Source organism: Oreochromis niloticus, linkage group LG3, assembly GCF_001858045.2.
Source record: "Oreochromis niloticus isolate F11D_XX linkage group LG3, O_niloticus_UMD_NMBU, whole genome shotgun sequence".
NCBI lineage: Eukaryota > Metazoa > Chordata > Actinopteri > Cichliformes > Cichlidae > Oreochromis > Oreochromis niloticus.
The window spans coordinates 69,526,710-69,539,365 of NC_031967.2; the positions used below are offsets into that span (position 1 = coordinate 69,526,710).

The following is a 12,656-nucleotide window of genomic DNA, read 5'->3' on the forward strand; positions in this document are numbered from 1 at the left end:
CCACTGTCATGAGGTGCCATTACACTGATATTACAGGAAGAATTAGTTGGTGTTCCCCACCCATCTCCACACTGAGTCCTCTGTCCTTTGCTTGTGTTTCTCCTCAAAGTCCATCCAGCAGAGCTGTCGTCCTCCTCACAGCTCAGAGACACAAAGTCTCCTTCAAAGAACTGAAAGCTGCTGGGACTCACAGTCAGACGAGCTGTGAGGGTTAAAATCTGTTAGACTTTCCATTGTGAAACATGAACCCAATCAGATCATATCAGTGAGCATTTCTCAGGTTTAAACTGTGACAGAAGAAGGTTACTGACCTTGGTTTGTTGTGCAGCTCAGCAGTGAGATCAGAACTAAAGAGAAATGACACTCAGGTTGATTTGAGGCGAACATAAAGAACAACTCCACACAAACAGCTGACAAACACAGTAAGCACCTTCTTTCCAATAGCTAAACCCTTGTAACTGAAAAGAAAGGAACTTGGTTAAACATAGATACAAACTACGTCAAACACCATCACCTATTGCAGCTAAACCACATACCACAACATGTCAGAGTTCAGCTTCATTTCAAGGAAATTTCAAGACAGTCAATCATTGCTTCTTTCCATGTGGTTAGATTATTGTAACCCTTTATATTCATGTCAAAGCCAATAAAGTTTCCATTAACTACAGCTTGCTTACATTGCTGTGGCCACACACCTGACTAATAGCTTTTTAAGACCCTCACTGTGTCACATCAAAGTATACTTCAAACTCCAGCTCCTGTATGTGGCTTGTCGTTAGCTGAGGTCTTCAGCCAAAGCTCCAATGGCCCTCCCACAATACCGGCTGAGGATCAAGGGTGGCCAGGATTTTATAAGCAGACTTTAAGTGTATGGTTACTTTTATGTTGTTTTATGTATCATTTATTGTTTTATCATCTTGATTGCATGTTATTATTTCACGTGTTTAATTAAAATATTTTCATTTTTAACTTATGTATTCTTGGTATTTTAATCTCCTGATCTTCCTCTCCTTCTCTATGACATTAAAACCTTTCTTCAGTTATTTTATTGTCTCTTTCACCACATCTGTCTTGTGTTGTGAAGCATTTTGTAACTTTATTTTGAAAGCTGATCAGTATATAAATTAAATTTAGGAGATTAGTCCCTGCCACAGGCCATCTGGCCAAACAGTTGTGGGTGCTGGTTGGGAGGCCAGTTGCAGAGACCCTCTGGCTTGAGGTCAGTGTTAGCAAGGGAGATAGGGGCCCCGATCTATAAATCCTGGCAATTACATTTGTAGGCAATTACATCACCGCGATGTGACCAAGGCCGTCCAAATTCGAAGACTCCTCCAAATGAGGCGACAACCTATCCCAGAATTCATAGCACGACCCAGCCAATTCTAGTTTCCAAGTTCGTGTCAGCTAATGTTAAGCAAGAACCAAATCATGACAAACAAATCCAGAAACTGGTCTCTCTTGTATATCCGCTCATTTTCAATTTGACACCAGCAATAATTTTTCAATAAAGTTTGCATAACAAAAGTGAATAAAACATACCTAAAGCTAAAGGATAGCTTCTAGCATATGTCATCCATCCATCCATCCATGCATTAATTTTCTTACCCAGTGTTTCCTCGACTCCTGAGCAAAGATAAAGAGTCAGTTCAGACCTGCAGTTGGTCCTCGTGGTGTTTGAACTTGAATTCAGCCTGATTTGTTTTTCATGTCTTCTCCTCCATCATCAGTTATCAGGAGAGCAGACAGTCAAAGTACAAGAATTCAAACAAACACAGAGATTCTACTTACAGAGCAGACACAGCACAGATGTTTCCTTCATCGTCCTTCTCACTCATTTCAGCTTTTTTTCATTTCTCTCACTGACACCAAGTAAAGCCCGCCCTCTTCCTCTGAGTCTGTGGTTTTTCTATATGTACAAAAACCATGGTGAGAACTATTTACCTTTACTATAAAACACAAGTATAGACACACAATTTGCATCCATTTGCACTTAGTGGACAACCCCTCCGTGAGACAGGCAGATATGAGCTGAGTTGATGTTTCCTTCATCGTTCTTCTCAGTCATTTGAGCTTTTCTGTCACTAACAAGTAAGTAAAGCCTGCCTTCTTCCTCTGAATACGAGCCTTTTAATTTGTACAAAGATCACAGTGCATAACAAACTACTGGTTTGTAAAAGATTATATGTTTAATACAGTCCCAGAGATGGAAATCACTAATCTGCCTATATGTGTTTTCCATTTGTGGTTAGAGCGTGTATATACATGGTACATTTTGGAACCATCTGTGATCTGGATGTACACTCGGACATGGGGTTGTTCAGGAAATGCATTTTTTTCATGGTGGATTTAAATTTTGTAAGCATGACAGCAAAAGGAGGACAGAATTCATGATAGTTTTTTCAAGCACGAGGTGTTATTTTGGTCTTTTGCTGTTGATACAGTAAATTTCTGTTGGAGCGTGATGAAATTTAGTTTTGGAATCTACGAGAGCCCTTGAAGTTGTACATGCCTCACTTTGTCTTTACATCTTTTTGTGGAATTTATTTACCTGCTCTTTTTTTATTTCTTTGGTGGTCATATTTCTTTTTAGTACAGGTGGATACCACACATGTGTATATGTAAATAACAGACCTGGCTTCACATCCTGTGAAATCAAATGTCCCCCCTCTTGGGTTTTTGAAGTTTAACACCATCCTCTCAGACGTGATACATGTGACCACTAGAGGGAGATGTTTGCCTTTAAATACTAGAATGAACATACAATGTTCGCCTAAGGTTATATTTTACAATATTTTACCTTTGAAAACTGATTATCTTAGTTGTACAGCGGCCTTTTTTCCAACTGAGGCTTTTATCTTAGGTGAAATTATTTTTATCTCATAAAAACTTTGAAAGAGCGATCCATGCTTTTGCATATTAATGATCAAGGAACTGACCTCCCAGCCCATTGTTCCTTCAGTGGGCTGGTTTCAGTCATTATGCAAATGTACTGTTTATAAGATTGGGGAAACCTGCAGAAAGCTGAGACTGAAGAAGTCACTTGGATGAGTGACGAAACGTTTCTCCAACTGAAAACGCTACGTCCAGATGAACAGAATCAACTTTTGGGGATCCATACTTTTATTACATCCCAGCCGGACTATAGTAACTCCTTATATGTTAGAGTTAGTCAGACCTGCCTTGCAAGACTGCAGTAGTTCCAAAATGCTGCTGCTCGTCTTCTGACACGAACTAAAGGTGTGAACATATTTCCCCGGTGATTGCCTCTCTTCACTGGCTTCCTGTTCACTTCTGAATTGATTTTAAAATGTTATTGCTAACTTACAAAGCCCTGAATATGCAGGCTCCTGGGTATTTGTTTGATCTCTTGCAGCTTTATGTGCCCTCTCAATCTCTTAGATCAAATGATCTTTTGCTTTTAGCCATACCAAGGTCGAGGCTGGTTCACAGAGGCAATCGAGCGTTTGGGGTCGTAGTGCTTAAACTGTGGAATAACCTAACCCTACACATAAGACAGGCTCCTACTGTCAATCTCTTCAAATCTCATCTAAAAACACATTTGTATTCACTGGCTTTTAATACAGTATGAGATTATTTGGTATTTAGTGTTTGGTACTAATAGTCTAAGTTTTCTGTTATTTTGTATTTCTGTTTAGCACTTGGATCAACACTGCTGTTGTAATTAAATTGTGCTATATAAATTATACAATACAATTCAATTTTATTTATACAGCAACGAATCACAACAATAGTTGACTCAAGGCACTTTATATTGTAAGGTAGACCCTACAATAACACAATATAGGGTAATACATGCAATGTAATACAGTGTAGCTTTTTATACTTTCTCAATTATAAAAGTATGTGTATCTAAATAAGCATGTGTAGAATGTAAGTGTTTGAATTTGTATTTTCTGATCAGGCTCATTTGTTTCAGAGTACAGTGAACATAGTTATCATCTATAAATCACAGTAATTCATCTGTTCACCACATACAGTTTTTCAGCTGTCAGTCGGTTCAGTCTGTGTCTGTAATTATACTGTAACAACTGCTCTTAATCAGGATCAGTTTGTGTAGCTCGAATCTCACACAAGAAGTTTAATCTTGCAAACAGCGGCTAAACCTGAAGATTCAACAAGTACACACTGATTCTAATACTCCAACATGCAGCCCACTGAAGTCATGAATACGGAGTGGAAGAAAACTATAAACAAAGTTATTTGGTGAAATTAAAAGAAATATTTAGCTTGAAAAGAGTTCAATCAGAAACTGAAGATTTTGTGTGGAGAATCCCCGGCCACTTGGTTATGATGTCTCATGTATGCCCTGCCTGCTAGCATCCTGCACCCTGCTGTTGTGTGTTGGATTGTCTCAGGGGCATCTTTACACAGCCTGCACCTGGGGTCTTGCCTGGTGTGTTAGACCCCAGCCTGTATGGATCTTGTCCTCAGAGCTTCCTGTGCTGCCATGATTAATGCCTCTGTGCTGTTTTTCAGTCCCACTTTGTCCAGCTACTGGTAGGATTTCTGGATGTCAGCCACTTCCTCATGCACTGCTGTATATATTTAAGTGCATTCCCTAAACATGTGAAGATCTCATGAATCATAAGTCTTTGAGTTGTTCATATTTCACAACAAAACTATTTAGATAATCTTATGAGTCAAGATTTTAAACAGACCTATTTAAGCATGTGTAAACTCAAGTTAAATGTCAAGAAATGATTTGATGTGACAGAACAGAGAAGAGGTGGAGCAAAGTATCACCAAGAGGACCAAAGCACCTAGTGGTTATGCAAACTATCATATTCTATCCACCATAAAGATTATCTGTCTATTTGGTAGGTTGCCAGTCTATTGCAGGGCTAACAGAAAGAGACCATTCACACTCACATTCATACCTATGACCAATTTAGACTGACCAGTTAACCTAACACATATGTCTTTAGACTGTGGGAGGAAACCAGACTGCCCTGAGAGAACCCACGCAAATACAAGAAAACCTAACCCCACACAGAACGACCCCAGCTGGTTGGGGGTTTCAAACCCAGGCCCTTCTCTCAGTTCATGGTATTATTAACCCACCAATGTGCCACGTGAAACTATGAAGACAAATTATAAAATGAATATTTTGTGTTTATTGTCTTATATAATAGTGAAAGATTATTAATACATAAATATTCATTATATAAATATCTGAGTCTTCAGGACCAGAGTCATATATGAAACCATGTTTATCCAAAGTACATCTGAGATCAAATATGACTCATGTCAGTATTTTACATGTTAGTGTTGAGAGTGTAACTTCCTCAGCACCCCAACGTGAAACATGTTCCTACAGATATGTTTGTGGTTTAAAGTAAATTAATTTCAAATCTCAAATATGTTGTTTCTAAAACATGATTACTAAAGTCCTCCATGGTCCACACACCTCCTAAGAATGGAGGAAAAATAAATATTCCCATTGACCCCTCTGTTAGACAACACTGCCACCATGAGGTCACAGTGGAATATTGAACTCGGTTTACATATGGCCACTAGAGGGAGATGTTCCACTTTAAAAACTAACATGGATATAAGCAGATCATCAGTGATGCTTCCTCACCTTGTTTAAATAAATACATAGCATGTTGAGCATGTGCAGGTCCTAATAAAAAGCTTGATTTTACTTAACTGTGGATAAAGATTACTTTCACTTAAATGTGTGCTCATAGTCCTGAAATATTCTGTGTACTCTGTGACTGTGGGGTTCAGCTGTACTTCCTGATCAGACTGTAATATTTCTGATATAAAGTTAAGAACAACTCATGTATCCCAGAGTCAAGTAAAAACATGTAATAATCACAGTCAGGAGTAAAAAGTACTTTCTGCTTACAGTCTGTACTCTGCTGATCAGCACGACACCAGCAACGTTAATGTGCAGCAACTGAGTTTTTAAGGTAAATGGTGAATTGACGAATCCCTTTATCCCTTTTCTGTTCTACTTGAGCACTTTGTGCTGCAAGCCTCATTCACCTGTTCTACACTTAAGTGATCTAACATTCACCCTCCAATGAATGCTTCAAAGAGCAACTTGGGGTTCAGTATCTTAACTAAGGGTACTTTGGCATGCAGACTGGAGTGGCCAGGGATCAAACTGCCAACCTTCCAATCAGTAGATGACCTCTGCCTTCTCTTTGTGTTTAATGATTCACAACATCAGTGTCTACACTGAGAGAAAGCATTCCACCTTAAAAAGCTGCTGTTGGCAGTGTCACAGTGAACGCTATTTGTTGTTTGTAGTTGGGTGTTAAAGAAGAGAATGTGGGAAATTTTTGCTATTTTTCAAACCAATGAGAAAGTTACTGTGAAATAACATTGATAAGGTGACATTAATGATGCTTTTGTACTGTCACTTATATTTTCTCTAATACTGATGGGCCCTTTCAAACCCACATCTCTGTCCTGTCCCTTATACCCCTCCTGTGTCAGTTTTAGATAAAATCCTTATATACTTTCAAAAGACAAAAAGAAAAATTAAAAAGACTTTAACAGCACTTAAACGCCACACCCCAAAACTGAGGCCCCCGACTGGTCAGAGGTTCAAGCTCAGATCAAAGCATCATAAAAACAGGTACAATCAGTTAAAGAGACTACTTCAGTCTCTTAAAGGTGAAAAACAAACAAGCAAGCAAAAACAATTATTATTGTATAGCACAAAGTCAGTTAAAGTATATGAAAAAAAGTCCTTCTCTCCTTTTTTGGTTTTGGTAATACACATTTGGACACTAGGGGCAGTTACTTTTTGAGGGACTGTACTATTAAAGGAAGGCTGTCATTTCTGGTTTTGGCCAGTGGGGGAACTCAAGAGTTTATAGTGGTATTTCCATAGCAGGTATGAAAGCAGTGACTATGTTATTTAAAGGCTGCATGATTAATGCGAGAGAAGAAATAACATCAATAGAATGAGGTGAGTCTGTGAATGAAGCAGCAGCAGAGCTGTTTGGACTTGTTACTATTTTTACCAAACAACCTGTATTAAACTTACTGTAGTTTAATACAGGTTGATTAGCAGATAGCTTGTCTCTGTCCACGGTTAAAGGTAAAGAGCAGCTGTACCTGAGGCTCTTTGTTCTGATGGTTTTTGGTCCATAGCTGACAGCTTCACATCTCTGCAGAATAAAATGAAATACAGTACCACAGGTGCAAGTGCAACAGAACAGCTATGACAAAACATGTTTAATATTTTTAACATTGTATTATAAAGACAATGTCTTATGATCATTACAAACAACAACACATTTTCACAGACTTTTTAACACCTCTGTTGTGGAACGCAGAGTGAGCACAAAGAACTGAGGGGGAGTTAATGTGAAAAAGAAAAGGTGGACGACCACAAAGCTGCCATCTTCTTTCAGTGCAGTCTGACACTCTTCACCACAGAGCACAAAGTAAACATGTTCTCACAGCATGAACACTTTTATTGGTCAAACCAGAACAACCTGCGGTGAGAAGTCTCACCAGCTTCAGGCTACAAATACAGATAACTGGTATCATCAAGAAGATGGATGTTCAACATATCAGGATGTTACAGAAACAGAAAAAGTTTATTGAAATGCTTTTCCAAATGATGTCTCCATGTTCCTTCCTGTTCTTAAAATGAACAGCTCTGTGTCGAAACAGCTGCAGCTGAAGTGTTTTCTTTCTATCAGAAACAGGATGCTGGACGACTGCAGAGCTGTTAGCTTCAGTTAACCACAGACCACAAACACACAGTCCAGCTCACAGTGAACAACACTCAGTAAGTACAGAGTTAGACATACACATTTTATCTGACTGAGCTGATCAAGTTTTAGGTCAGTGAAAAAATAAATATTAAATATTGTGATTTCAGGTTTTGAACATGAAACATTTTCACACTTCTGATCATCCCTCACATGTCCCATCCATCATGTCCTTATAATCCATCAAAGTCAGAAACACTCCTCATGAACCTATGACATCATGTCCTCACTTCTTTTCCTTTATATGTTCCCACACTGTAAAACCGAACCAGAGTCTTTGCAAATTTAAAAGCAAATTTAACATCTTTGTTATGCTATACAGTATACACAACACTACCGTATTTCATTTGATTCTCTGTTCTTTACAATTTGATGCTTTGATGATGTTGTACATGACATGAGTGATGATATCATCTTGTCCAGTTTCTTCTTGATCTGCAGAAATGATCCAAAATGATCAATAATATACGTTAGATATCTAAATATAGATTGCATTTAAGAAAGTTGTTACTTTAATCATAATAAATGTGAACTTTATTCTACTAAACAAACTCAGACATGAAAGATCAGGGAGTCTGAGTCTCACCTTCAGGTTTCCTGTGAACACATCGTCTCACCAGCAGAACCAGTAACACCAGTAGAACCACAACACAAACTGATCCAACACATGACAACACAGAGAGAACAGCAGGAGAGGTGGTGTGTTTGTCTAAAACAAAGCAAACACAGTCATTAAGTTGTCGTCACATTGTGAATGTTGAAAGCTGCAGAAACACAGACAGGTGAGTGTGTCACCTGTGACAGTGATCCAGCTGGATGGAGACTCTCCATGACCGCTGATGTCACACTTGTAGAGGCCTTCATCAGACCTGGAAACATGCTGGATGGTCATGTGACCTGTAGGCTGCTTCCTGATGAGGGAGCCATCTTTATAGAAAGCAGCTGGGAGGTTGGAGGGAGTGGTCTTTGTTTTACAGAGCAGAGTGACGTCATCTCCCTCCATCACAGGGAGGACAGGACTCTGCAGGATCACTGATCCACCTCAACACAGAGACAAACTACAGCATTTCATCCATTTACACACAGCTTCATCAACACTAACTCCACACACTCAGCTTACCAGTGACTGTCAGGTTAACCATGTTACTGATGGGACCCTCTCTGGACTCACACCAGTAAACGCCACTGTCTGATGGGTAAAAAGTGATTCTACAGGAAGAACCAGACCATCTTCCCCACCCATCTCCACACTGAGTCCTCTGTTGTTTGCTTGTGTTTCTCCTCAGAGTCCATCCAGCAGAGCTGTCGTCCTCCTCACAGCTCAGAGACACAAAGTCTCCTTCAAAGAACTGAGAGCTGCTGGGACTCACAGTCAGACGAGCTGTGAGGGTTAAAATGAAAAACTGATGATCTGTTAGACTTTACATTGTGAAACATGAACCCAATCAGGTCATATCAGTGAGCATTTCTCAGGTTTAAACTGTGACAGAAGAAGGTTACTGACCTTGGTTTGTTGTGCAGCTCAGCAGTGAGATCAGAACTAAAGAGAAATGACACTCAGGTTGATTTGAAGTGAACATAAAGAACAACTCCACACAAACAGCTGACAAACACACAAACTCATCTCCCCTTTTTATATTTGATTCCAGCAACATGTTTCAGTAAAGTTTGAGACAACAAAAGGTAGAAAAAAAGTTCATAAATCTTAACTCTTTCCATGCATTTTATTAACTACCTATCCAAATAAGAGTTAATGGAGAGCTGGAGTCTATTCCAGCTGTTATTCGGTGAGTGCAGGCCATTAGTCCATCAAAGAGAGACAACCACCCAGTCTCACATTCATACCTTATCCCAGTTTAGAATCACCATTTAACCTCAAGAGTTAAACTCCCTACTTTACAGGCTCCCTACTGTGAAGGTGGTTCAAATCTTCCATATTTTAGAATCTATTATTTAGCTTCCCGGTTTCACGTACTGTGGTTGTGGTTCTTTACAAAAGGTATTGATGTGAGGTGTTAATACCGTTAGCATTTATTCTCTTTCTCAGCTTGAAAAAGCAAGTTTCCATTTTAAACTTAAACCTTCTTATTTTAGCTTCAGCTGGTACAGCTTTCAGTTAACACACCACTTAAAGGCAACCCCAATATGCCTGCAGCTTTAGCAGATAGTATATTACAAACCTGGGTGAGGACAGGCATTAGATCAGTTGAAGACCTGAATACCAATAACATGTCAGCTAGCTACTGTCAACTATCCAAATTCTATGGTCTACACACTTTTTAAATATCTACAGAGCAGACATTGGGTCAGGAGCCAGACATTAGGGACATTCCCAAATAAACCAGAGGAAATCAATACGTGAAACACTCTTGTTAGATACCAAATGCAACTCCACAAAAGGCCTTACATCTTGTGTTTATAAAATTGTCACTGACAATTTACCAGCCTGTGATAATTGTTAAAAAAAAATCAAAGTAGGAATTAGACCCAAGTTGTACATATGAAGACAATAATTGGAGCAGTTTGCTAAATTCATCTCAGACAGGATCTACTCATCACAGACAAATCCAATTTAATATTATCCACAACATATTACACTTCATATAGACTAAATAAACTGAGAGATGACATCTCTGACTATTGGTGTCAAATGTCTGTTTGGGATCTTTTTAATATTTTTTAATAGTCTTTGGAGTTGTGTACAGTTACAGTCCTACTGGAACATTGTAATCACAATAAACTCGGAGGTGTGCTCATTTGGACTCTGATCCTAAGATCTGGATACTCGGAGATGTCATGTCTCTAAGACTACACTATAGGCTGACATAATTTGTTTTTCTTGCATCCACTGCAACAAAAATGAGCCTCCAGGCCAGAAACACTGGATTAACGTGTTGTTATCGTACTGCACTCCCGAGAGAATCCTTATTCAGTACCGAGGAAAATAACAGAGTTTGAGTAGATATAGACCACGTTTCTGAATCTTCTAACAGAACTAGATTTGAGGGACTGATCAGTACTACCCTTTCCTGTTTGTCTACAGCTTTTATTTATTTATTTTATATTTTTTTACATTATAAATGTTTTCGTTAAACAGAATTGTTAAAGTGAATTAAACTGTATACATTGATATTTACAGAGCGAGAGAGTAGGGTAGGGTGGTTTATGGTAGTTTTTTTCCCATTAAAATATAATTTACTGCTATGAAGCAAACTAGATGTAAACCTGTGTAAATGACTGTGCACCTTTAATAAATATATCTTTTAAAAAAGAATCATCAGTTAACCTAACATATATTTGTACTATGGCAGGAAACCTACACAGACACTAACCACTGAACCTCTGTGACACCTGTACTGTTAATTATCATTTATAATTCTTTATTTTTAATAAAAAAATCTCACATCTGAACCTGGAAATGTTGTATGTATGTTTTTATTGCTATAAAAGTTTGGTTGCAAGTTGTTTCCACCTGCTCCTCTGTTTTTACCTAAAACAGTGATCACTGTGATGATTCAATGTAATGACTATCTTGTGAGTAAATACAGACTTATTCTAATTTATACTTTTAAATAACACAGTAAAGTCATGTGTCCACTGTCCAGCTGTGTTGATATAATGAGTGAATGATTTGATCTTTTCACTGCCTGCTGTGTTTCCTCGACTCCTGAGCAAAGATAAAGAGTCAGTTCAGACCTGCAGTTGGTCCTCGTGGTGTTTTGAACTTGAATTCAGCCTGATTTGTTTTTCATGTCTTCTCCTCCATCATCAGTTATCAGGAGAGCAGACAGTCAAAGTACAAGAATTCAAACAAACACAGAGATTCTACTTACAGAGCAGACACAGCACAGATGTTTCCTTCATCGTCCTTCTCACTCATTTGAGCTTTTTCTCATTTCTCTCACTGACACCAAGTAAAGCCCGCCCTCTTCCTCTGAGCACCAGCTTTCCTATTGGTTCAAAGGCTGTGAGCGGGAGACTGACTTTTTCAATTTATTTGGAGAAAAGTTTAGCTACCTGTCACTTACCGACACACTGCATGTCCTGATTTTATTTTTAATATTTCTTTTTTTTGCCTACTAAACTTTGAATTATTTCAAAGAAACAGACCAGTAAAAACCTAAAATTGTGGAAATATATTCTCATTACATCTTATATAACTGAATATCTATCCACCCTGCCCCTGAAACTCAAATTTCCTCTGGTCTCATTGAGCTGTAGTTTGGTTCATGAACAAATCTATTTCCATGTAAATGGCCTGTATTTGTGTTACTTAGTCCCTAAGGGCCCCAAAGTGCTTTACACTACATTCAGTCATCCACCCATTCACACACTGGTGATGCCAAGCGACGTTGTAGCCACAGCTGCCCTGGGGCGCACTGACAGAGGCGAGGCTGCCGGCACTGGTGCCACTGGACCCTCTGACCACCACCAGTAGGCAACGGGTGAAGTATCTTGCCCAAGGACACAACGACCACAACGTTTAGTGTATGTATAGTCTGTCATATTTCCTATTTCATTTTGATAGTCACTGTCCTTTGTCATTCTGGTTTGCTTCCCCTTGTCTTATGTTTGAAAACTCCCAGCTGTGCCCTCCTCCTGTGACTCATATCCTCGTTATCCCTCTGTGTATATTGTGTTTTTCAAAAAGGTTTTTCAAACATTAAAACTGCTGTTTTTAGTTTTCATTCTGTGTCCGTGAGTCCTGCAATTGGATCCTACATCCTGCTTGTACACACCTCATGACATGCCCCCCTCAGTGAGAGAGGCAGATATGAGCTGAAACACAGGAATCAAACCAGGGACGCTGCTGTTATGGAGCTGAACTGGAACCATTCAGACACTGAGGCCCTCTGAACACATTTTAATTACAGCTGTGCAGAGACACACTGATGA

The 12,656-nt window shown here is 38.9% G+C and overlaps 1 protein-coding gene and 2 long non-coding RNA genes across 3 annotated transcripts in view; all 3 read right to left on the minus strand.

Moving 5' to 3' along the window:
* The window catches only part of LOC109201252 (coxsackievirus and adenovirus receptor), a 98,483-nt gene that overhangs the window by 36,207 nt on the left and 49,620 nt on the right, over positions 1-12,656 (minus strand). The gene's annotated exons all lie outside the window — the stretch shown is intronic.
* LOC109201269 (uncharacterized) lies at positions 238-1,824 on the minus strand. The gene is made up of 3 exons (XR_002061299.2): positions 1,789-1,824; positions 1,540-1,623; positions 238-347 (listed from the first exon to the last, which is right to left on the minus strand). It is a non-coding gene; the product is annotated as an uncharacterized LOC109201269 (long non-coding RNA).
* On the minus strand, positions 8,742-11,621 carry LOC112846092 (uncharacterized). Its single transcript, XR_003218916.1, has 3 exons — positions 11,594-11,621; positions 8,881-9,300; positions 8,742-8,801 (listed from the first exon to the last, which is right to left on the minus strand). It is a non-coding gene; the product is annotated as an uncharacterized LOC112846092 (long non-coding RNA).